This window comes from Papio anubis, chromosome 4 (genome assembly GCF_008728515.1).
Source record: "Papio anubis isolate 15944 chromosome 4, Panubis1.0, whole genome shotgun sequence".
NCBI lineage: Eukaryota > Metazoa > Chordata > Mammalia > Primates > Cercopithecidae > Papio > Papio anubis.
In genome coordinates, this window is record NC_044979.1 from 110,322,396 (window position 1) to 110,349,174 (window position 26,779).

The 26,779-nt window shown below is 38.9% G+C and overlaps 1 protein-coding gene and 1 long non-coding RNA gene across 12 annotated transcripts in view; one reads left to right on the forward strand and one right to left on the reverse strand.

The window, feature by feature from the left end:
* The window catches only part of SUGCT (succinyl-CoA:glutarate-CoA transferase), a 754,504-nt gene that overhangs the window by 463,331 nt on the left and 264,394 nt on the right, over positions 1–26,779 (forward strand). The window lies entirely within an intron of this gene.
* Positions 5,083–26,288, reverse strand: LOC103882880. Of its 6 annotated transcripts, none has more exons than XR_004183463.1 (7): positions 26,197–26,288; positions 25,948–26,098; positions 25,692–25,785; positions 22,551–22,669; positions 10,668–10,760; positions 5,483–5,580; positions 5,083–5,170 (listed from the first exon to the last, which is right to left on the reverse strand). It is a non-coding gene; the product is annotated as an uncharacterized LOC103882880 (long non-coding RNA). The 6 variants fall into 6 exon arrangements; XR_004183462.1 differs by having other exon boundaries at positions 22,507–22,669; XR_004183465.1 differs by lacking the exon at positions 22,551–22,669.

The following is a 26,779-nucleotide window of genomic DNA, read 5'->3' on the forward strand; positions in this document are numbered from 1 at the left end:
CCTTGGCAGCTGCTCCTCTCTCTACTCCAGCAAGCCTTTGTATATGGAAACATGAGCACTCCTACATTCTATTGTATTTATTTATTCATTCATTTATCTTTTTTTATCCCCAGTTCTCTAATATAGCAAATGAAATTCCTTATAGAACAAACCCCTACATAACTTAAGACTGTTTTAACCTTTATTTCCAATTGCATTTGTGAAGATATATTATGTCATCCTGAATGTGGGCCTGTTAGTTTTGTTGTTGTTGTTGTTGTTTGTTTTGTTGTTGTTGTTATTGTTTTGAGCCAGAGTCTTGCCCTTTTGCCCAGGCTGGAGTGCAGTGGTGTGATCTCGGCTCACTGCAAACTGCGCCTCCCCAGGTCAAGAGATTTCTTGCCTCAGCCTCCCGAGTAGCTGGGATTACAGGTGCATGCCACCACACCCTGCTAATTTTTGTATTTTTAGTAGAGACAGGGTTTCACCATATTAGCCAGGCTGGTCTCGAACTCCTGACCTCAGGCAATCTGCCTGCCTTGACCTCCCAAAGTGTTGGGATTACAGACGTGAGCCACCATGCCTGGTTGTGCCTGTTAATTTAATCTTCCAAAAGATTATGAATCAGCTTCCTACTTTTTAACCGATATTTACTGAGCATCAAGTACTGTGTTACAAATAACCATAGGACTTGCTTCTGTGGACATTATGCCATGAAATCTTCACAACAATCCTGGAGAGTTAAGTTGGCCTCACTGATACATAGATACAGAAACAGAGCAGAAAGAGGGCACATCTTTTCTAAAGTCTACTGAGTGGCTACATCTGAGATTCAAACTTGACCATTTGAACCAGTGTTTAAGATCTCCACCCCTCCATCCTGCTGCCTCTGCATCCCTCCTTAACTCATTAATCAGATTTTTTCAGTATGCCTATACTTCAGCAAGAGAGAAGCAGGATGGTGGGCGGGGAGGCAGGAGGGGTGGGGTTGGGAGAAATTTTGGAGTACATTCTTTGGATTGTCTGCCTCAAACATACCCCTCCAAAAGTCATCACTACCAATATGAAAGTTTAAACTGTTATACTTTTTAAAGAAGAGGACTTAGGCCCCCTCAGCTCTCTGTTATTGTTGCCTTATTTTCTGTTTATCACTTATCTGATTTAATTTCTTACCGTTACTTTAAAAAAAAAAAAAAAAAAAACTAACCACTGAAAGGTAGTTCCTAATTATCCCAGGATAGTGAAGAAGAGGGAGATGGCATATTCACATTACTAGTTGATTCAAAATGTGGAAGAAGTTGATGCCTAGTAGCTTCCTCCTACCAAATTATCAGAACTTCTATATAATAGCAAACATACATTGCATCTGCTTCCCCCTACCCCACATCTTTTAATCTCAGAAGTCCAATTGATTCATTAAGTGGCAATATTTAAATGGTAAAAAAAAAAAAAAGCTAAAAATGTCTTAGGTTTCCATCACTTGTACCTGAAGAGTTAAGAGTTTTATGAGGCTGGGTGTGGTGGCTCATGCCTGTAATCCCAGCACTTTGGGAGGCTGAGGCAGGTGAATCACCTGATGTCAGGAGTTTGAGACCAGCCTGGCCAACATAGTGAAACCCTGTCTCTACTAAAAATACAAAAATTAGCCAGGCATGGTGGTGCCCTCAGCAGGCTGAGGCAGGAGAATTGCTTGAACCAGGAGGGGGAGGTTGCAGTGAGCCGAGATTGTGCCACTACACTCTAGCCTGGGTGACAGAGTGAGACTCTCTCTCAAAAAAAAAAATAAAAGAAAAGAAAGAGTTATATGTAACTGTGTAATGCTTCTCCCATGTTGTAAAAACTAGACAGTGTCACTGAGTTGTGACAATCAGTCCTTTATAATTCACTGTTGCTCATGTTTTGCCTCTATCAGTACTGAAAAGTAAAAGGCAGGCCCTTTCATTTACATAAAATAAAAAAGACCCAGGAAACTTTTTAGCTTTTTGAATAACTCAGCTCTAGAGGCAGAGCAGGAATGTGTTTAAAAGAATTAAAAGTGATGAGAAGTGTTTATCTGTTGATAGAACAGCAGCAGCCTGAAGGTTGATCCTGCCTGCAGCTTTGAACTGTTTGATTACTATTTGTCTTCTCCCTTGCAGTTGTCAGACAAGGGAAGCAGGTTTTGAAGGGGCAACAGTGAAAGAAGAAAGGGAAAAAGGTCTGCCCTCACCAGAGGAAAATGTTCATAATGTAGCTACTAATCCGTGTAGTCCAGCTGGAAACCCTACCAGAGGCAAGGATTGTCTTTGATTTGTATAGGCCACAGCTTGGCTGAGTTTTGTTAGAGCCATTGTTTTCAAATATTTTTCTTACTATCTGAACTCTTTTATCAAATAAAATATCAATATATGAAACAGATAGTAGCAGAGTTGCTCTGGTTGCAGTAGGGGAGAAGGCCTGGTCCCTGCTTCCTAGGCTTCACCTTCCCTCTAAAAGCAGATGCTCAAATGTCAGATTTCCCCCAGGAAATAATTCAGAAAACAAACAAGGAAAAGTGATTGGTGAGATCCCTTATCATCCTATTGTCCTGGGGCCAAGGGGAGTGACGCTTATACCAGTGGTTCTCAAAGGGTAGCCCAGACTGGAAGCATCAGGATTACCTGGGAACTTGTTACACATACAAGTTCAGAATCCAGATCTCTCACCTGGAGCCCAGCAACTGTGTTTTAATAAGACCTGTGTGTCAAGACCACCAAAGTTTGAGAACCATTACTAGAGCAGTAGTTCATATTTTAAGCTTTCCCATATCAGTTGTGTAACTGGATCCTCAGAGAGGCAGGTACCACTTGCAAGAATGTTAATAGAGGAAACACCTGTGAGAGAAAGTGAGGCCAGGAGCTGGAAAAGACTGAGAGAGCTGCTGAAACTCACACATGTCTACTCTGAGTGGAGGAGAGAGGGAAGGAAGATTGGGTGGAAGCATCCCAAGACGTTAGTACTAATATCTGGGTATCTTGTAATTGGTCTCCATTATTTGTCATTTTTCTTGCAAATCTCATATTTTCCTGGATATTTTGTGTGTGTGTGTGGTGGGAGGGCATGTTGGGAGCAGTTGAGTAAATTTAGTAAATGTTTTCTAGTCATGAATGATCGTTTGTGGAGACTCTGTATTTTGATATACTACCCTGAAGAGTGCTGTTTTTTAAAAATAGTCACTTGATTTTGCTGGACCCAAACTGTAAACTCTTTCTCTCACCTCAAATCTTGGGTTAGTTCTTGTTAGCTTTAGCTGTCAGTGCTATATGCACATCACAGGGGTCAGCCACAGTTGGAACAAAGTTTATAGACTCTGCATTTTGGACTCTCTCCTTTCTGGAATTTTCCCTTTGCTTTCCAGTACACTTGTTTTTTTTTAAACTGTAAGTGGCTTTCTTTTAGCATCATATTATCAAGGTACTCTATTCTAAGGAGTTTCACAGCAGTTTGAGACTTATGCTGATTTTCTTTTGCTTTTGATTGTTTAAAAACTCTAAACATTTGTTTTATTGCTTGAGCAAAATATGCCTTTCTACTGGCTTATACATTCATAAAATCAAAGACTTTAATATTCATCCCACTGTTTAGACATTATCAACATATATTTCCTGATGAGTGAATTGATTTATTCATTAATTCTTCAAACCATTGCCCCCTTCTCTGTCTACACTGTAGACATAGATTTCTCCATTACTCTACCATATTGGTTCTCAAACCTTAGTCTACATCAAAATCATGTAGAGGGGCTGTTATGACACAGATTGTGGGGCCTCACCCCAGCGTTTCTGATGCCATAGGACCATTCTTTGAGAATGACTTGTCTAACCTTGGTGACAAATTATCCTTGTTTGCCAGAGACAGCCCCAGTTTTTGCACTGAAATTTTCATGTTCCTGAAAATTCCTTAGTCCTGGGAAAACCAGGACTAGGTCTGGTCACTTGATAGTACATTGAAAACTCCTGAGTACTTTTCGAAACTACTGCTGCTTCCCACTCCTCACTCCTCTTGGCCCCACCTCCACCCCTTGCCTTCTGTTTAACGGGTTTGGGGTGTGGTGTGGGCATTTGGATGTTTAAAAGCTGTCTAGATGATTACAATTAGAGGTTTGTCAACCACAGCTCTAATCGCAAGCCTCACCCCTCATTGGAAGAGTTTTGGAAGAGTTTGGTACTAGCTATTCCTTCGCCTGGAACATTTTTCCTCTTCAGTGGTTCTCAGTCCTGATTATTAGCATCAGCTGGGGAACATTTAGAAAATACCAATATGCAGGCCCCCACCTCCCAAACCCAGTGAAAAGAATCTCTGAGAATGTAGCCAAGGCCTTGATAGTCCTCAACTCCTCAGGCGATCCTCTTAGGCACTCAAGAATGGGAAGTCTTGTGATCTTCTCATAGCTAGCTCCAGTCATGCAATGAAAAAGGCCTGTCCTTCCTATCCATGCCATTTAAATTCACCGCCACCTGCTTTCCCTGATACTTGTCAGTTTCTGATATTTTCTTTTTCATTTAATTCTATTTATTTTTTCCTTTCCCAAATAGAATGTGAGCTCCATGAAAGCAAGAGCTTTGTCTTATTTATCACAGTATTACCAGTTCTCAGAAGTGTCTAGAACATGTAAGCACCCAATAAATGTTAATTCATGCCTGCAATGTGTTGAGTACCGTGCTTGGCTCCAGGAACAGTACAATAATGAACAACAACAATAATGACAACAACAGACAAAATAGTAGTCCTTTCTGACCTCATAGAGTTCACCATCTAGTGGACTACTTCTTTTTTTTAAAATAACTTTTTGTGATCTGCCATTAGAACCTCAGAAAAGTAAATGGTGAAATCAATCGAGGGGACACATTTCACCACTTGAAGACCGTCACTGGCATCTCACCTTTTCTTGGCAGTTACCAGCATCACATTTCCATGGTTAAATGAACTTAGTGATCTGTAGAAACTGAAGTAACATTTCACCCCTGCCTTATGACAACCTGAGCCCTGGTTTCTGGGCTTTGTGAATTTCTTCTGTTTTCACTGGCAACTTGGGGGCCGTTGAGAAGCTGGGAGACAATGCAGCTTTCACCCCCACACATCAGGCCCACACTGGGATCCCCCTGGTGGTCCAAGGATAGAGCCGAGTCTTCCTGTTGTGGTTGGGTTGCAGGAAATACTCTGCAGTCCTTCACTTTAGCCAGACAGACACATGAAAGGACACAGAGAAAACATGTAAACAAGTGGACATCTATTTTTATGAAACAGACATAAATGGTGTGGGGGTGCTGTAGCACGTAGGTGTTTAGATTCCAGAGGGTTTTAGTCAGGAGACAGTGTAATGCTCAACAGCAGATATTTAAACGAAGCGGGAACTTTGTTGGAGAGGTCAGGACTAGAGCATTGCAGTCCACGTGAATGACACTGCAGAGTCTTGAGGACCTTAGCTGACACACCCAATGTGAGGCCAAAGCACAGTCCCTGTACTGTTCTTAAGGAGCCCTACCTGGAGCAGAGTAGGATGGTTTAGGGATTAGGCAGAGTCAGCATTTCTTCCTTCTGCCTTTCCTTCTGAAATAGTTCACCTATCAGGTCAGGTTTATTCTAAGATTAAAGAGATAATTGTAAAGTAACTTATCCAATGATATGAAACAATCTGCATAGCCAAATAGACACTGTGAGGAAAGAAACCTCAACTTTTGCCTAGATTATCTAGTTTTATTATGTCTCTAATGATTAAGTCACTGGAAATGTTTCATCTAGAGCTTTGTTTTTGCAATGCACAATTATAAAGAGAAATCCATTAGTTGAGCGAAACATGAGCGTGAACAAGGTATATTTTTCAATATGCAATACATAGAATATGTACATAGTATGTAATATTGTGTATATATAGTACATAAATATCATACATATATACATTTATCTATCTCTTGATCAATTAGTCTGTCTCTTTCATATGAAATGATAGTTTGCTGAAAGGTAGAGACCATTCTATAATACTTAGAAAATATATTTAAAATATGTCCTATTAGCATTTAAACTATTTGTGTTATTAGTGAAGGAAGTTTAAGAACAGTGCTAGAAGACTTGTAGCTTGCTTAGGTATATCTACCTAGCTGTATTGTCTTTTAAATTGCTTTCATTTTATCACACATATTTAACATCGTATCTCCCAAAACCCAGGCCATGCTGTGAAAGGTCAAACCAGAACTTCAGAATATCCCAGGTGGTATATTTGGCCTTACCTTGCATTTTGTTTGGAGCCTCAGTAAGAAATTTGACCATCATGACTTCACAAAGCAGAGACATTGTGGTGGATTAAGAGAAAGGCACAGGACATTTCTTGATTAGGGCAGTCATGTGCCATGTATGATGTTTTGGTCAATGACAGACCACATGGACAGTGGTTCCATGAGATTACAACTAAATTTTTACTGTACTTTTTTATGTTTAGATACACAAATACCATTTTGTTACAATCGCCTACAGTATTCAGCACAGTGATATGTATAGGTTTGTAGCCTAAGAACAGGCTGTACCATATAGCCTAGGTGTATAGTAGACTATGTCATCTATTAATAGATTTGTGTAAGTACAGTCTATAATGTTTGCAAAATGATGAAATGCCTAATAACACATTTTTCAGAAAGAATTCCTGTTGTTAAGCAACACATGACTGTAATTTTAGATTAGTGTGAAGATGTACTAGCGAGACATTATGACACTGTATTTTACTTCATTAAGCAGTAAAAATCCCTGTTGTCTGCTTCACTATTTATTTAATCATTAATTCAATACATATTTATTGAGTGTGTATTATGTACCAGGTACTGTGATAGGCACTGGGTATAATGGTTAAAATAAAATTTAAGAAAAACAGTTTACAATTAACTTGTGGAGGTAGGAAATTAAAAATTCTATAATTGCAGGTATGGTCATACAAGAATGAAAATGGTGCTATGAGAGACTGATGTGAGGAACATAATTTAGATGAGGAAATGTAGCACCTAAGTGAAATTTAAGCCAGGAGGTAGTTAGCCAGCTAAGGAGTACGTTCCATTTCAGGATTTCCAGAAAATCTGCAAACTTGACATACCTTGATTTACTTTTAAAACTAAAGGCAGAAGAGGTAAAGTAACTTGTTTTTCTAGTTTTTATTGTTTTCCTGGGGAAAGATATGGAAATTAATTTTTCCCTAAAATACATTCATCATGAAGGAAGCCACATGGATTAATTGTGGAGGGTTACTTTATTTTTCTTTCAAGATCATGATTTTATCATGCATATTTAACACTCTATCTTCCAAATGATGTGTGTGTGTGTATATTTTTCCCCTGATATCTATCAAAGACCATTTGCAGAGGAAGTAAGAAATAGGAACACCCATAGGCTAGAATATTTAAATAATTTCTGCAAGTACAAATAGTGCCTAATTTATGGAGGCTCTGCTCATTTTGCCATTTACAGCCGGGAAAGAAAAGTCCACCTGGAAAGTGACCAGAGAGAGTCTCAAGGAGTCCAAGTCACTTCTTTATTTGTAATAACTGGCCTAAGAAATTAAATAGAAGAGACCATTGGGCACAGAAATAAATGTCCCTGCTCTTGCATGACTAATTTGAGGAAATAAAACAGAGAAAGGAAACATAAAATAAAACAAGGAAGGAAATGCAATCTTTCTTCTTTCCACTTTGGTACTGAAAGTATTGAACAGGGACATGCACAGTCTCACCCAGAACTTACTGTAAATTACAGTTCTGACAAACAGACATCGCTCTCTATAACAAAAATAAAGAAAAGTCACCAAGAGAGATTGCTTTCAGAAACAATAAACAAACACAAAACCATTCCATTTTCTGTAAGGTCATCACAGATTACAAGCTAAAATAGAGTCTGAATGTGGAGTCCATCCCCTTCAAAATGGTGTTACTTGCAGTATTGTGAAGTACATACTTTGTTGGTATAATCTGTACGTGATTTCCTGAGGCCATATTAATAAATTGCGTACTGGTTTTAGTGTCTCTCAACAATGAGATATTTGAATTCCATTATTATTTCACAGGCAGAACTGAAATTAGTCAATATTTTGCCACTAAACTATTGTAATTGAGGCACAGGGTCTTGAGTTGAATGTTTTTCATAAATAAAAGTGCCATAAACGTAATTCATAATTTGGGTATTTGATAATCCTCTATTTATAGACACTATTTTTACCTGTCCTGAAGGCAAGCCTGTGGCCTAAACTTGAAAATGGAGTTCCTTTCTTCGTATGCTAGAGCAGAAGTCCTGCTCATCCTCTGTTAATTGCAGCTGCAAACACCCTCATCGTTAGGTTGCTGGTGCAGAGTAAGTGCTCTGGAGTAGATAACTTCAGCTTTCTCTAATGACTTTGCTTCAACTTCCTCATCTATACATTGAGGAAACTCATTGTAGCTTCCTTAATGGGTGGACCCTTAACTCCATGGCTGTCACAGGGCACATACTCAGGATACATTAGTTCTGTATCCAAAAAGTTTAGAAAAGTGGTTTAATAATGTCAATACAGGGCATTTTCTGTAATAGTAATGCTGATATTATTAGTATATCCTAAATATTGTCATTTATTTTCATAAGGAATTTTGGATCAGCTGTATTTTATATATAAGTAAACATTCCTTAAAAACTAAATCAACGTAATAACAAAAAAACTGACTGTGAAAATACAGAACACAAAAACTAGCAGCTCAATAATTTGCCTTGCAGCATAGTACCCTTAAATAACAACTAGCTGGTATTGGAAGCTTTTGAAATCAACAAATGAATTGAATGGGGTGGTATATCCATAAAGGAAAATATACTTTAAAGTATTTAAACTCAAGTAAAGAGCAAAGGTGAGAAAACAGCCTTTGAAATCCTGTCATAAGGCAATATAAAAGTCAGAATCTTCATTGTTAATTTCAAGTAATTGAAGTTTTTTCTTGAGTATACAGGGAGATAAATTTCTCAATTTTTTTTTTTTTTCAATTTTAGAAACTCTTCTTTCCTATATGGGTTGACCTTTTCTTGGCTTTTCTAATGAATACTTTTTAGTATTATACCTTTATCATAAAGTGATCATTGAAAATCACATACCCTTGCCGTTGGTAGTTTAAATATGTCTTCCCTGGAATTGTCTGATGATATTTAGTGTCATCAAGTCAATTATTTTACCTTCACTTCCAGATAGTTACATTTAAAATGAATTCTTAAACATTCAGAAGTGAAAAGAATGCCTCCACATTAAACCAATGGCTCTTTTGGTATCTACTACATGCGTTAATTTTTACCACATATGCATAAATTGGCAAAGTATCTTGTGGATTATAATAATCCTGATGGCTTGGAATTAATGTATTGCCTTCATAGAGCAAGTCCTGAGCCCATCTACTCTGAATCTTTGGATAAAGACAAAACTCCATCCTGCCATGCACCTGGTCAGTTGTGCAATGCTGACCAATACACAGCTGCTAACAATAAGGTTATTGTGCTTATGTAACGCAGTTCAGGATCTGATGGTGAGTCTCTCGATACATGCTGAAACACGAGGGAATTTTTACTTGCCAGGATGCCTGCTTCATGGAAAATATTGTGTCTGTGTTGAAGCATACACTTACATTTCTCTATATAAGTTGGTGGGCTTGAATTCTACCAGATTACCTTAGCTTTAAGGCAGTTTTGATGGGGTTAAGGCTTTCTCAGTCAAGAAGAGGTCATACAGTGTGGCATCGAATGTAATTTTAGGAATTGTTTTTTGAGCACTTGTTTTACCAAGTTAACAAAAGTCTGTGTTATGTTTCTTCTCATTGATGTGGGTGTGTCCTTGTGTGTGTATTATTCGAGAGAGGCTTCCATTTGTTGAGTGATCTTCATGCAAACATCTTGGAGTGCTTTACAAAAGAATTTAAAAAATCAAACCAAACAGGATATTAAACTGTGCTGCCAAACAAGTAAGTCTTTAGGCATGATTTAAATTTAGTTAATGACATAAAGAGCTAAATCTGTGAAAGGAAGCAAGTTCCTTGGATCAGAAAAAAAGCAGAAAACAGATACTCATATTTTGTCTAAGTCTTCATTTGAGTAGCTCCAAAAATGTTCTTTTAGAAGTGAAGTTGGAAAATCCCAGGCTAAGTGAACTCCAAGGAGCTGTGTTTTAGGCGAAAAGACCAGATAATAGTTCCCATGTGCATAGTGATCTACAGATTGCAAAGTGTTTTCCCAGCCATTATTTCATTTGACCATCACAACACTCCATCAAAGTAATTAAGGACAGTGTTACCCCAGTTTACAGATGAATAAACTGATGACAGGAGAAATTAAGGAATTAAATGAGGGTCACCCAGCTAGACGGTGATAGAACTGGGATTGGCATATGGATATTGCCCTAAATCCCATGTTGTGTATATAGTAACGTAAGGCTCCACTGTGGCAAACTATTTACACTGGATACTTTTCTCCTGCCATTATAGCTGCCTTGGGAGTGATAGTAATGACTCTGACTTCCCAGGGTATCTTAACATTCTGCTTCCTCTCAGGAGGATCTCGTGACATTCTTGTGTAAATGGAAAAGTAGAAAACCAGGATCTTCTAAGGCAAGTGCATTGTAAATGATAATTTCATGCCTTAATCTTTTCAAAACATTTAAACTGGCTTTGATGATTCACCTTTAAACTTACCCTTCAGTGGTTCTCAGAATCCTCCTTGAGAAGATGAAACTGGAATAATCCCATCAGCTCTGGCAGTTGTAGGTGGCGTCTCATGGTAAGGGACTGTAGTGGGGAAAATGGGGAATTCTTAATGAGCTCTCTTTCCATTGCTAAATTGAACCAAATGTAGTTACCCTTGAACGTTTGAGGATTCTATAAGCATTGTGGTTTCAGACAGTGAGTCATGACCTTGTGCCAGAGGGGTGGGTGATATAGTGTATGGATTGATTCATGAGACATATAGTGACTTTTTAAGGTATGTTCTGAAATGAGTCTTCCAGCAGTCAAATTTAACTGTTGTTGTCTTTGCTTTGCCTTCTTCTCTGAAAACACAATGATTTTCTCATTCAAGGTTTGGACTTTAAAAGCTTACCTTTTCCTTGAGACACCTTTAGCTTGAGACAAATCTAGGCAGAACATTGTGTTGTGATTCCGTAGATCTTTTGACAAAGTGGATCCTCCTGCTTTACCCTCCCTGCCAATTACTTTTTCGTAGAGGCAAGATCTTGGTATGTTTCCCAGGCTGGTGATGAACTCCTAGGCTCAACCCATCTTACCCCAATTGGCCTCCCAAAATGTTGGGATTTTAGGTGTGAGCCACCATACATGCCTCTAAACTTTTTTGTTTTGTTTCTTGAGACAGGATCTCACTGTGGCACCCAGGCTGGAGTGTTTTGGTGCAATTGTGTCTCACTGTGGCCTCGACCTCCCAGGTTCTGGTGATCCTCTCACCTCAGCCTTTCAAGTACCCGGGGTTACAGGTGTGCACCACCACACCTGGCTAATTTTTGTATTTTTTATAGAGATGAGGGTTTTGTCATGTTGCCTAGGCTGGTCTTGAACTCCTGGGTTCAAGCAATCCATCCGTCTTGGCCTCCAGTGTACTAGGGTTACAGGTGAGAGCCACTGTGCTTGGCCAACTTCTAAATTTTAATGACTTTTTTTTTTCTTTCACCTGCCAGACCTTGGTAATCATTTCTTCTTTTAAATTTATTTTATATAATTGTCCAGGTGGTTCAAGTTCCCCTGAAAGATGCTGTATCATTGCTTAAGGTAAAATGTCTTGCACAGAATAGGAGCTCAGTCAATGTCTGCTGATTATTAGTTTTTTCCGTTCTATATAGAATTATATAGTTTTCAGTGTTAGGCAGTGTTTTTAACTTAGAACTTAAAATGGGAATCGCTGTGATGATTAAAATATTCAACATCCTCATTGCCCAATATGGCAGCCACTAGCCATTTTGCTGTTGAGCACTTGAAATGTGGCTCTTGTGACTGAGGAACTGGATTTAAATTTTATTTAACTAAATAAAATTTAAGTGTTTAAAGCCACATGTGAGTAGTGGCTACCAGACTGGATGATGCCTGCTATAAGAATGTGCAGAATGGCAATCTCAATGTGAACTGTGAGTTAGAGAAGTCCTCCTGGAGCAAGAGGAACTTGGGTCTTGCAGGAGGCAAGCAGAGAGAAGGGGTGGGCTGTTTTAAGTGACGAATATAGCAAAAGCTCTAAGGTGATAGATAGTGTTAAATTTGGGATTAGTTTCAAGACTGGAAGTAGAACAGAGTTTGAGCACTAGGGACAGTAGTAATAATAACAGCAGACACTTATCAATTTACAGGCCACATACTAGTTTAATCTTCACAACAATACTATAACTCCAAGAATATAAGTAATTTGCTCAAAGGTACAAGTTGACATTGGACCTGAGATTGGAACTCATATCTGTCTAGCTCAAAAACCTAAGCTTTTAACCACAATACTATGCTGCCTTATGATCTGCCATGTTAAGAAAGACTTACAAGTAGGAAATAACCTCAGTGCCTTTCAACTGCTAAATGAGTAAACAAATAATGGAATACATCCAATCAATGGAATACCACTTAGCAATATGAAAAGTAACAGAACTACAGATATATGTAACAACATGGATGAATCACAGATGCATTATGCTAAGTGAAAGAAGCCGAGGTGAAGGGCTATATACTGTATATTCCATTTGTATGACATTCTAGAAAAGGCAAAATTTATAGAGACAGAAAACAGGCTCAGGAGTTGCCAGGAGCTGGCAGTGAAAGGCAGGGATTAACTATAAAGAGACACAACAGATTTTTTTGCGGGGGATGATGAAAATAGTGTATATCTTGATGGTAATAGTGGTTACGTGACTATTCATTTGTCAAAACTCACAAATCTGTGAACAAAAAGGGGTGAATTTTACTGTATATAAATTGCACATCAATAAAGTTGAATGATAAACAAAGACAGACTTACAAGTAGATCCAAGTTTATTTTCTCAATATATTTAGTTATTATAACCAGGCTATTTTGAAAAATAAATAATTCTAAAATTTGTGTGTCTAAACATGTCTTCATATTTATGATAGAGATATATATACACAATACATATAATAGAAAAATGATGTAGAAATTAAAAATTCATGAAAGTGATACGTGTGTGTATGTGTACCTAAAGCAGTTAAATTTGTATTTAACATGAGTTGACACATTAAATGTTTATTCAATTTAGTGTTTATTTGTCATTGCCATAGCAAAGCAGTTGGAGGTGAAAGAGGAAGAGATGTTTTAATTAAACGTGATTGGTAAGATGTCATATGACTTATCCCATTTTCCTTTTATTGCGTTTAAACGAAAATAGCTACCATATGAAATCATCAATCCTTTTAAAGCTTGCTTTAAAATTTTTCAATACATAATGAAATTTTCCTTTTCACTCATATTTCACTTATATAAACCACTTGTATGAGACAACAGTATAATGGATATCTTTTAAACATAGATATATTTATATCCTTCCTTCCCTCCCTCCCTCTCTCTCTCTTTTCTTTCTTTCCCTCCCTCCCTTCCTTCCTTCCTTCCTTCCTTCCTTCCTTCCTTCCTTCCTTCCTTCCTTCCTTCCTTCTCTCTCTCTCTCTCTCTCTCTCTCTCTCTCTCTCTCTCCCTTTCTTCTTCCCCCTCTCTCTCTCCCCCTCCCCTCCCCTCCCCTCTCCTGTCCTCTTTTCTTTCTTCACAGTCTCGCTCTGCCACTCAGACTGGAGTGCAATGGTGCAATCTCGGCTCACGGCAACCTCCTGCCTCCTGCCTCAGGCTTCCGAGTTGCTGGGATTACAGGCGTGTGCCACCACACCTGGCTAATTTTTGTATTTTTAGTAGAGACAGGGTTTCACCATACTGGCCAGGCTGGTCTCGAACTCCTGACCACAAGTGATCTGTCCGCCTTGGCCTCCCAAAGTGCTGAGATTATAGGCATGAGCCACCGCGCCTGGCCCTCCTTTTATATTTCTAAAAGAATTCTCATGCAAAATAAACTTCCTGAAGGTCTTACATCACTTTGTGGTCACTAGTTTTGTAATGTGTTCATAAAACTATAGATTAATATAATTTTTAGGCAGAGAGGACCTCAAAGTGTTAACTCTCCTTGTCCATTATCTACAGCAGGTAAGGGGTTATCCCTGTTTTATAATTGAAGAGGTGACATACAGAATTCCAACTTTCCCATGGTCATATTTCTAATGATTAGAGTTTTAGGTTTAAAGAGTGATTAATCTTAATAAAGAACTATAAACAATATTAATTAATGGTTATGATTTAAACATTTCATTTGATTCTTTGCTTTAAGCATTTCTCTAGGTTCAAGGTTTAATACCATCATATGTAATAATACTGCAATAATCCTGGTTAATCTTAAAATAGTTTCATGAGGAAATGTGTAATTTATAGGCTATATTATTCTTTGAATGAATTTCATCTCCTCTTGTGGAATTTGAGGTAATGAATCTGAAAACAGTTTGAAGGCTATAAAGCACTTAACAAATGTTATATTTTTCTTCTTTGTTTTCATCTTTCTGTCATTTCCTTGCCATTTTCCTTAGAATCTGGAGTAATATTCATGCATACATTTGCAGAGAAAACTCATATCTGATATTTTTGCTTGCTAGGAAATAGTTCTGTTTTGTACAAATAAATATATAATTAAACATGCATCAACATGTAGCATATTTTCAAAGTATGATCTAATTAAAATAATCTAAATACAAATTTTTTTTTCTGAACTGATACAAAACCAGTGATTCATATCATAGCAACTTGTCACTGTTTAGTAATCTTGTAGCATTGTTTAAATATGTACATATATGTGTGTGTATATGTGTGCTTGTGTGTGTATCCTTAAGACTGTGAGCCAAGACAATATTTTCTTATGTACCTCCTTTTTCTTCTTATAATTTCACTTTAAAATATTATCTTAATCCATTTTCCGATACTATAACAATACATGAGGCTGGGTAATTTATAAAGAACAGAAATTTATTCTCTCGCAGTCTGGAGGCTGAGAAGTCAAAGATTAAGGCACCAGCATCTGAGGGCCAGTTTCTCTGCTTCCAAGATGCTGCCTTGATCAGCCTTCCAAGATGCTCCCTGCCATTCTAGAGGGTAGGAATGCCATGTCCTCACATGATAAAGGACCAGAAGAGAGCAAATGCATTCCAGAAGCCCTTTTTGTAGTGACTTTAACCCATTAATTAGGGCAGAGCCCTCAATATGTAAATACATCCCATTAGGCCCCACCTCCCAATGCTGTTGCATTGGTGATTAAATTAAATCTCCATCACATTAATTTTGGGGAACACATTCAGGCCATAACAGATACATAGGGAGAGCAAAAGTAGACATAAGTAAGGCCAGATAATTTACTAACTCTTAATTGTGTTATGGTAATGTTAATATCTCCATAAATATATTTAAGTTAGTGAAAACTTAAACCAAATAACAAAATGGTAAATTTGTTAATGTTACGTGCATTTTAGATCCTCTAATGTATTTCAGGCATTTTGGATATATTATTTTGACCTTTGCTCATTTCTAACTATAAGGCGTGTCTCATTTCATTGTACTTCACTTAATTACAGTGTGCAGATACTGCTTTTTTAACACATTGAAGTTTTGTGGCAGCCCTGTGTTGAGCAAATCTACTGGTGCCAATTTTTGAACATATGCTCACTTTGTGTCTCTGTGTCACATTTTGGTAATTATCCCGATATTTCAAACTTTTTCATCATTAGTATATCTGTTATGGTGATTTATGTTTAGTGATGTTTGATGTTACTGTAGTAATTGTTCTGAGGTGCCATGAACTGCACTCCTAGAAGATGCTGAACTTAATAAATCTGTGTTCTGACAGCTCTAGTGATCAGCTGTTCCCCATCACTCACTCTCTCATTGGGCCTTCCTCTTTCCTGAAAGACAATAATATTAATATTTGGTTAATTAATAACCCTACATTGACCTTGAAGTATTCATGTGAAAGGAAGAGCCATACATTTTTCACTTTAAATCAAAAGCTAGAAATGATTGAGCTTGGGGAACAAAGCATGTAGAAAGCCAGTATGGGCTCAAACTGAGGCCTCTTATGCCAAACAGCCAAACTGTGAATGTAAAGGAAGGAAGTAAAGGAAAGAAGCCATCTTCATAACATAAAAGTGCAAAATGAAGTAGCAAGTGCTGATGTAGAAGCTGTAGCAAGTTATCCAGAATATCTAGCTAAGATAATTTATGAAGGTAGCTACACTAAACAACAGATTGTTAATGTATTCAAAGTAGCCTTCTATTGGAAGAAGATACCATCTGGATTGTCAAAGCTGGAGAGAAGTCAGTTCCTGGCTTCAAAGCTCAAAGGACAGGCTGACTCCCTTGTAAGGGGCTAATGTAGCTGGTTACTGTAAGGTGGAGCCAATGCTCCTTGACCATTCTGAAAATCTTAGGGCCCTTAGGAATTATGTCGAATCTACTCTGTCTGTACTCCATACAGGGAAAAACAAAGCCTGGATGACACTGCATCTGTTTATAGCATGGTTTACTGAATATTTTAAGACTACTGTTGAGACCTAGTGCTCAGAAAAAAAAAAATTCTTTAAAAATATGATTTCTCATTGACAATGCACCCCATTACCCAAGAGCACTGATGGAGATGTGTAGGGAAATTAATATTGCTTTCATCCGGGCTGACACAGCATCCATTGTGCAGCCCATGGATCAAGGAGCAATTTTTATACATTTCTTTTTTGTTGTTGTTACACTTTAAGTTCTAGGGTACATGTGCACAACGTGCAGGTTTGTTACATATGTATATATGTGCCATGTTGGTGTGCTGCACCCATTAACTCGTCATTTACATTAGGTATATCTCCTAATGCTATCCCTCCTGCCGCCCCTCCCCACAATAGGAACTGGTGTGTGATGATCCCCTTCCTGTGTCCAAGTGATCTCATTGTTCAGTTCCCTCCTATGAGTGAGAACATGTGGTATTTGGTTTTTTGTTCTTGCAATAGTTTGCTGAGAATGATGTTTTCCAGCTGCATCCACGTCCCTACAAAGGACACGAACTCATCATTTTTATGGCTGCGTAGTATTCCATGGTGTATATGTGCCACATTTTCTTAATCCAGTCTGTCACTGATGGACATTTGGGTTGATTCCAAGTCTTTGCTATTGTGAATAGTGCCGCAATAAACATACGTGTGCATGTGTCTTTATAGCAGCATGACTTATAATCCTTTGGGTATATCCCCAGTAATGGGATGGCTGGGTCAAATGGTATTTCTAGTACTAGATCCTTGAGGAATTGCCACACTGTTTTCCACAATGGTTGAACTAGTTTACAATCCCACCAACAGTGTAAAAGTGTTCCTATTTCTCCACATCCTCTCCAGCACCTGTTGTTTCCTGATTTTTTAATCATTGCCATTCTAACTGATGTGAGATGGTATCTCATTGTGGTTTTGATTTGCATTTCTCTGATGGCGAGTGATAGCAGTTTTTCATGTGTCTGTTGGTTGTATGAATGTCTTCTTTTGAGAAGTGTCTGTTCATATCCTTTGCCCACTTTTTGATGGGGTTGTTTGTTTTTTTCTTGTAAATTTGATTGAGTTCTTTATAGGTTCTGGATATTAGCCCTTTGTCAGATGAGTAGATTGCAAAAATTTTCTCCCATTCTGTGGGTTGCCTGTTCACTCTGATGGTAGTTTCTTTTGCTGTGCAGAAGCTCTTTAGTTTAATGAGATCCCATTTGTCAATTTTGGCTTTTGTTGCCATTGCTTTTGGTGTTTTAGACATGAAGTCCTTGCCCATGCCTATGTCCTGAATGGTATTACCTAGGCTTTCTTCTAGGGTTTTTATGGTTTTAGGTCTAACTTTAAGTCTCTAATCCATCTTGAATTAATTTTCGTATAAGGAGTAAGGAAAGGATCCAGTTTCAGCTTTCTACTTACGGCTGGCCAATTTTCCCAGCACCATTTATTAAATAGGGAATCCTTTCCCCATTTCTTGTTTTTGTCAGGTTTGTCAAAGATCGGATGGCTGTAGATGTGTGGTATTATTTCTGATGGCTCTGTTCTGTTCCATTGGTCTACATCTCTGTTTTGGTACCAGTAACATGCTGTTTTGGTTACTGTCGCCTTGTAGTATAGTTTGAAGTCAGGTAGCATGATGCCTCCAGCTTTATTCTTTTATTCTTTTATTCTTAGGATTGTCTTGGCAAGGCGGGGTCTTTTTTGGTTCCACATGAACTTTAAAGCAGTTTTTTCCAATTCTGTGAAGAAAGTCATTGGTAGCTTAATGGGGATGGCATTGAATCTACAAATTACCTTGGGCAGTATGGCCATTTTCACAATATTGATTCTTCCCATCCATGAGCATGGTATGTTCTTCCATTTGTTTGTGTCCTCTTTTATTTCACTGAGCAGTGATTTGTGGTTCTCCTTGAAGAGGTCCTTTACATTCCTTGTAAGTTGGATTCCTAGGTATTTTATTCTCTTTGAAGCTATTGTGAATGGGAGTTCATTCCTGATTTGGCTCTCTGTTTGTCTGTTACTGGTGTATAAGAATGCTTGTGATTTATGCACACTGATTTTGTATCCTGAGATTTTGCTGAAGTTGCTTATCAGCTTAAGGAGATTTTGGGCTGAGACAATGGGGTTTTCTAAATATACAATCATGTCATCTGCAAACAAGGACAATTTGACTTCTTCTTTTCCTAACTGAATACCCTTTATTTCTTTCTCTTGCCTGATTGCCCTAGCCAGAACTTCCAACACTATGTTGAATAGGAGTGGTGAGAGAGGGCATCCCTGTCTTGTGCCAGTTTTCAAAGGGAATGCTTCCAGTTTTTGCCCATTCACTATGATATTGGCTGTGGGTTTGTTATAAATAGCTCTTATGATTTTGAGATACGTTCCATCAATACCGAATTTATTGAGAGTTTTTAGAATGAAGAGCTGTTGAATTTTGTCAAAGGCCTTTTCTGCATCTATTGAGATAATCATGTGGTGTTTGTCTTTGGTTCTGTTTATATGCTGGATTATGTTTATTGATTTGCATATGTTAAACCAGCCTTGCATCCCAGGGATGAAGCCCACTTCATTATGGTGGATAAGCTTTTTGATGTGCTGCTGGATTCGGTTTACCAGTATTTTACTGAGGATTTTTGCATCGATGTTCATCAGGGATATTGGTCTAAAGTTCTCTTTTTTTGTTGTATCTCTGTCAGGCTTTGGTATCAGGATGATGTTGGCTTCGTAAAATGAGTTAGGGAGGTTTCCCTCTTTTTCTATTGATTGGAATAGTTTCAGAAGGAATGGTACCAGCTCCTCCTTGTACCTCTGGTAGAATTCGGCTGTGAATCTGTCTGGTCCTGGACTTTTTTTGGTTGGTAGGCTATTAATTAGTGCCTCAATTTCAGAGCCTGCTATTGGTTTATTCAGGGATTCAGCTTCTTCCTGGTTTAGTCTTGGAAGAGTGTAAGTGTCCAGGAAATTATCCATTTCTTCTAGGTTTTCTAGTTTATTTGCGTAGAGGTGTTTATAGTAGTCTCTGATGGTAGTTTGTATTTCTGTGGGATCGGTGGTGATATCCCCTTTATCATTTTTTACTGTGTCTATTTGATTCTTCTCTCTTTTCTTCTTTATTAGTCTTGCTAGGAGTCTATCAATTTTGTTGATCTTTTCAAAAAACCAACTCCTGGATTCATTGATTTTTTTGGAGTGTGTTTTGTGTCTCTATCTCCTTCAGTTCTGCTCTGATCTTAGTTATTTCTTGCCTTCTGCTAGCTTCTGAATGTGTTTGCTCTTGCTTCTCTAGTTCTTTTAATTGTGATGTTAGGGTGTCATTTTTAGATATTTCCTACTTTCTCTTGTGGGTATTTAGTGCTATAAATTTCTCTCTACACACCGCTTTAAATGTGTCCCAGAGATTCTGGTATGTTGTATCTTTGTTCTCATTGGTTTCAAAGAACATCTTTATTTCTGACTTCATTTTGTTATGTACCCAGTCATCATTCAGGAGCATGCTGTTCAGTTTCCATGTAGTTGAGCGGTTTCGATTGAGTTTCTTAGTCCTGAGTTCTAGTTTGATTGCACTGTGGTCTGAGAGACAGTTTGTTATAATTTCTGTTCTTTTACATTTGCTGAGGAGTGCTTTACTTCCAACTATGTGGTCAATTTTGGAATAAGTGTGATGTGGTGCTGAGAAGAATGTATATTCTTTTGATTTGGGGTGGAGAGTTCTGTAGATGTCTATTAGGTTCGCTTGGTGCAGAGTTGAGTTCAATTCCTGGATATCCTTGTTAAGTTTCTGTCTCGCTGATCTGTCTAATGTTGACAGTTGGATGTTAAAGTCTCCCATTATTATTGTATGGGAGTCTAAGTCTCTTTGTATGTCTCTAAGGACTTGCTTTATGAATCTGGGTGCTCCTGTATTGGGTGCATATATATTTAGGATAGTTAGCTCTTCCTGATGAATTGATCCCTTTACCATTATGTAATGGCCTTCTTTGTCTCTTTTGATCTTTGATGGTTTAAAGTCTGCTTTATCAGAGACCAGGATTGCAACCCCTGCTTTTTTTTTGTTTTCCATTTGCGTGGTAGATCTTCCTCCATCCCTTTATTCTGAGCCTATGTGTGTCTCTGCATGTGAGATTGCTCTCCTGAATACAGCACACTGATGGGTCTTGACTCTTTATCCAATTTGCCAGTCTGTGTCATTTAACTGGACCATTTAGTCTATTTACATTTAAGGTTAATATTGTTATGTGTGAAATTGATCCTGTCATTATGATATTAGCTGGTTATTTTGCTCACTAGTTGATGCAGTTTCTTCCTAGCATCGATGGACTTTACATTTTGACATGTTTTTGCAATGGCTGGTACCTGTTGTTCCTTTTCGTGTTTTGTGCTTCCTTCAAGATCTCTTGTAGGACAGGCCTGGTGGTGACAAAATCTCTAAGCATTTGCTTGTCTGTAAAGGATTTTATTTCTCCTTCACTTATGAAACTTAGTTTGGCTGGATATGAAATTCTGGCACTTTCAGGCACACCAATCAGACGTAGATTTGGTCTTTTCACATAATCCCATATTTCTTGGAGGCTTTCTTCATTTCTTTTTACTCTTTTTTCTCTACAGTTCTCTTCTTACTTTATTTCATTCATTTGATCTTCAATCGCTGATACTCTTTCTTCCAGTTGATCGAGTCGGTTACTGAAGCTTTTGCAATTTTCACGTAGTTCTGGTGTTATGGTTTTCATCTCTATCCATTCTTTTAAGGTCTTCTCTGCATTGATTATTCTAGTTATCCATTCATCCATTCTTTTTTCAAGGTTTTTAGTTTCTTTGCGCTGGTTTTGTAGTTCCTCCTTTAGCTCTGAGAAGTTTGATCAACTGAAGCCTTCTTCTCTCAACTCGTCAAAGTCATTCTCCATCCAGCTTTGCTCCGTTGCTGGTGATGAGCTGCGCTCCTTTGGAGGGGGAGATGTGCTCTGATTTTTTGAATTTCTAGCTTTTCTGCACTGCTTTTTCCCCATCTTTGTGGTTTTATCTGCCTTTGGTCTTTGATGATGGTGATGTACTGATGGGGTTTTGGTATGTGTGTCCTTTCTGTTTGTTAGTTTTCCTTCTAACAGTCAGGACCCTCAGCTGTAGGTCTGTTGGAGTTTGCTTGAGGTCCACTCCAGAGCCTGTTTGCCTGGGTGTCAGCAGCAGAGGCTGCAGAAGATAGAATATTGCTGAAAAGCAAGTGTTGCTGTCTGATTCTTGCTCTGGAAGCTTCATCTCAGGAGTGTACCCTGCCGTGTGAGGTGTGAGGTGTCGGTCTGCACCTAGTGGGGGGATGTCTCCCAGTTAGTCTACTCAGGGGTCAGGGACCCACTTGAGCAGGCAGTCTGTCAGTTCTCAGATCTCAACCTCCATGCTGAGAGATCCACTGCTCTCTTCAAAGCTGTGAGACAGGGGTAATTATCTCTGCCAAGGTTCCTGCTGCTTTTTGTTTAGCTATGCCCTGTCCTCAGAGGAGTAGTCTACAGAGGCAGGCTGTCCTCCTTGAACTGTGGTGGGCTCCACCCAATTCGAGCTTCCCAGCATCTTTGTTTACCTACTTAAGCCTCAGTAATGGTGGGCGCCTCTCCCCCATCCTCGCTGCCGCCTTGCAGTTAGATCTCAGACTGCTGTGCTAGCTATGAGGGAGGCTCCGTAGGCGTGGGACCCTCCGGGCCAGGTGTGGGATATAATCTCCAGGTGTGCCTGTTGCTAAGACCCTTGGTAAAGTGTAGTATTAGGGTGGGAGTTACCCGATTTTCCAGGTGTTGTGTGTTTCAATTTCCTTTGGCTAGGAAAAGGAATTCCCTTCCCCCTTGTGCTTCCCAGGTGTGGCGATGCCTCACCCTGCTTCAGCTCTCGCTGGCAGGGCTGCACCCGCAGACCAGCACCAACTGTCCAACATGCCCCAGTGAGCTGAACCCGGTACCTCAGTTGAAAATGCAGAAATCACCCGTCTTCTGTGTCACTCACGCTGGGAGTTGGAGGTTGGAGCTGTTCCTATTCAGCCATCTTGGGCGCACCCCCCGACAATTCTTTTTGTACATTTCATAAGGATGTATCTCCCATAGATAGTGATTCTTCTGATGGATCTAGGAAAAAGTAATTAAAAACTCTCTGGAGAGGATTCACCATTCTACATGCCATTAAGGACATTCGTGATTCACAGGAGGAGGCTGAAATACCAACATTAATCAGGGTTTGGAATAATTTGATTCCAGCATTCACAGATGACTTTGAGGGGGCTCAAGACCTCAGCAGAGGAAGTAACTGCAGATGTGGTGGAAATAACAGAGGATTAAAATCAGAAGTGGAGCCTAAAGATGTCACTGAATTTCTGCAATCTTATGATCAAACGTGAATGGATGAGAAGTTGCTTCTTATAGATGAACCAAAAAAGGAATTTATTGAGATGGAATCTACTCCTGGTGAAGATCTTGTGAACATTGTTGAATTGACAACAAAGGATTTAAAATATTTCATATATTTAGTTAATAGAGAAGTGTCAAAATTTGAGGGAATTCACTCCAGTTTTGAAAATTCTACTGTGGATAAAAAGCTATCAAAGAGCATTGCATGCTACAGAGAAATCTTTTGTGAAAGGAAGAGTTAATCAATGCAGGAAAGTTCATTGTTCTCTTATTTGATGAAATTGCCACAGCCACTCCAATTTTCAGCAGCCACCACTTTGATCAATCAGCAGCCATCAACATCAAGGCAAGACCCTCCACCAGTAAAAAGGTTATGATGTACTGAAGGAACAGATGATTGTTAGCGTTTTTTAGCAATAAAATATTTTTAAATTAAGATGTATTTTTTAGACATAATGCTGTTGCACACTTAATAACTTTCAGTATAGTATAAACATAACTTATATGCACTGGAAACCACAAAATTCATATGACTTGTTTTATTTTGATATTCACTTTATTACAATACTTGTTTATTGTGATATTTGCTTTTTTGCAGTGGTCTGAGCCAAGTTTGTAATATCTCTAAGGTATGCCTGTATTTCTTTGCACAAAATATAGCAAAACTTTGCAAAAAGACAGAAGTTTTTACTGTAGAAAGTATCAAATTTACATTAGAAGACAAATCTTTGGTAATATTAAACAACAGGTTTAAATATTAGTTGAAATGTTGGTTTAGATTTTCTTTAAGATCACTTTCACCCTTGTGAATTGCTAATCACCATAATTATGGGCTGTCCAATTTAGCTATTGCTAACTGAGGGCCCATAGGATAGGGATCAGGTCCCGTTGTCTTTGTGGCAGAGATTCAAATAAAATAATGGTGACTGCTGCTCCTGGATTTGCAGACCACAAGATGAGGCATCCTAAGAGCACTGGTTGGTTGTCTGGAAGAGACGTACATCCTCTCTGGTTGACTGTCTGGATCTGCACGCCTTGAGCAGAGGGATTGTGGGTAGAAAGCATGCAGGGAAAAGCTAGAGGAATGATGAAGGTGAATAAAGGAGGTTGGAAACTTCATATCCTATAAATTGCAAGATTGCTAATCTAGGGACATGCATATGGAATGGAGGACTGTGTGATATTTGGAGAATGTGTAGTAAACTTAGAAGTAAAGTAGTGCCAGGGGCTTTCTGATTTGTTTTTAGATTCCGTATTTGGGTTTTGCTGAGGAGGTGCTTACCCTGAGCCAGGCAATATTTTGAATATGGTTTTGACTGAGATATTTTGTTGTGTATCAAAACAAAAAAAGGGGTAGTAGCAATTCTGTGTTTTGTTTTGTTTCCCTGTGATCAAGGACGTAAAGAGAGATCTTCATCCCATTGCTGTTTCTCATCTCTAGGTCTTGGGTATGGTCCCTGGAGGTCAGGGATATCAGTTGTATGCATTTATCAGTGATAAATAGTGATTTTTACATTTTGACACTTCTCATCAAAAGGCTCTCTAAAGAACTAAGTGAAATATCCTGCTTAGAATTAAGGGCACAAGTAAGTGCCAGGTGATCCAACCAGACTAGGGCCTAGGAGAAAAGCATAGCTTTGGGTCAGATTCTGAGCAGCTGGTAGGACACAAAGGGGAAGAAGTCAACGATTATGAAGGATATGGCCAGGTAAGAAGGTGGAGGCCAGTAGAACTTAAGAGTTCAGAGTCACAGAAGCTGACTTGGCCTTGGAATCCAGAGCAGGGGAGGAGCTGAACACCCAGCTCTGTCCTTGGCCTAGAGTCCATGGGATTCTAGTGGGAACCCCTCTCCCTTTTCTACTGGATTAATAATTTCTCTCCATTGCCTCCCCAAACCCACACCTTCCCACATGCCCAGCAACCAATGCCAGAGAGGTAGGCATGGTCAGACTGTATTATCCTTGGTTGGTGGTTTTAGGGGAAGTAAATGGATATTGTTGGCAATTAGAAAATGGGCATTGGCAAAGGACAATGCACAGTTGTTGCCTTCAAGAGTGGCCTGAGTGTTTCATATATAAGAAAGTTTGAGAACACTCTAATAAAACAGTAATAAACAGTGTCAAAAAAAGATTTTTGAGTTGAAATATCTCAGTATGGGCCAGGCATGGTGGCTCATGCCTGTAACCCAAAACTTTGGGAGGCTGAGGAGGGTGGATCACTTGAGGTCAGGAATTTGAGAATAGCCTGGTCAACATGGCGAAATCCGTCTCTACTAAAAATACAAAAATTAGCCAGTGCGGTGGTACACTCCTGTAATCCCAGCTACTTGGGAGGCTGAGGCAGGAGAATTGCTTGAGCCTGGGAGGTGGTGGTTGCAGTGAGCTGAGATTGTGTCACTGCACTCCAGCCTGGGTGACAGACTAAGTGAGACTCTGTCCCACAAACAACAACAACAACCTCTCACTATGATTTTCCAGATAAAATATGATGTACCATCCCAATATATTTTCCGTTGTACCCAAGTCACCTCTACCATAATTATGAAATGTGATCACCCTTTCTTTTTGTACCCCGTTATTATGACAGGAACCTCCACTTACCAAGTTGCTAGGAATTTGCCCATTTCAACATGCTCTCAAATGATTTAATTAGCTCACTTAGGCAAGTTAATTAACCTCCCCATGCCTCAGTTTTCTCCTCTATAAAATGGAGAGTCTGACTCAAACTATGGCCCCAGATTTACCTGGGAATCTCTCGTCGTGAACTTCTTCCAGGATTATTCACAGTGAGAACAACTGGGGATACCCCTCCTCTCTTCAAAGGATTTTAGTCAGGTCCTGTGTGGCACCAACAAGACAGTAAAAAAGCAGGACATCATTGATGAATTTCCCAAATCCCACATTTATGCATGGTCAATGTAAAACAGAACACAGTGCGGCTGCTTTGGTTAAAGTAGGGAGAGAAACTTAAAGCCCCATCCACTCGGCTTCCCTGCTCACCTTAACAGCCCTTCAAGCCACTCTGCTAAGCTTAGAATGAAGATGGGATCCTCAAAGCATCATTTCTTTAATAGTTTAGGAGTAGTTTATTGGCATGGTCTCATTTTTTCTGTCATCAATGAATCATTTTACTTTAGGGTAGCCATTGGCCCTGAATATGAAAAAAGAGGTTGCCTAAGACATCAGAAAAAAAATAATTCTCTGTATATTTAATATTCTAAGTAAGAAACCAAAAAATTTAAAGCTTACCATGTGCTGGGTGCTTCAAAATATATTATCTTTATACTCTCTGCCACAACTCTGTGACAAACTATTGTCCTCCATGTTATAGTTGATGAAAATGCCCCCAACTCCGTCGGCAAAAGTGAAGTAATTTGACCGAGGTCATAATGCTCTTAAGTGATGGATTTGTATGACACTGAAGGCCACATTCTTTCCATCCCCTCCTTCCCATTTGTGGAGCCTTCAGGAAATGTATTGTGCTTCTTTAATTTTTGTTGTAATTTATCATGATTCAGTATTGTCATGAGCAGAGAAGAGAGTCGAGTTGAGTCAGTGAACATTGAAAAGCATTGCGTACAAAGTTGGGAGCATTTAATTGACATGTTGTCACTGATAAAACTGGCATCACCTTAGAGGCAGAGGACAAATCCTCACATTGTTTCTGGGACAAGGGTGTGGAAGAAGAGAAGCTTTCACTAACTCCCTTTATGTTGTGTATCTCAATGGCTACTAAATACACCTCTCTCCTTTCTTTTTTCTTTTCTTTTTCATGCCTCCCCCAAAAAAGAGTATGGTAAATTTTTAGGAACTAGTTACAGTTATAACTAGT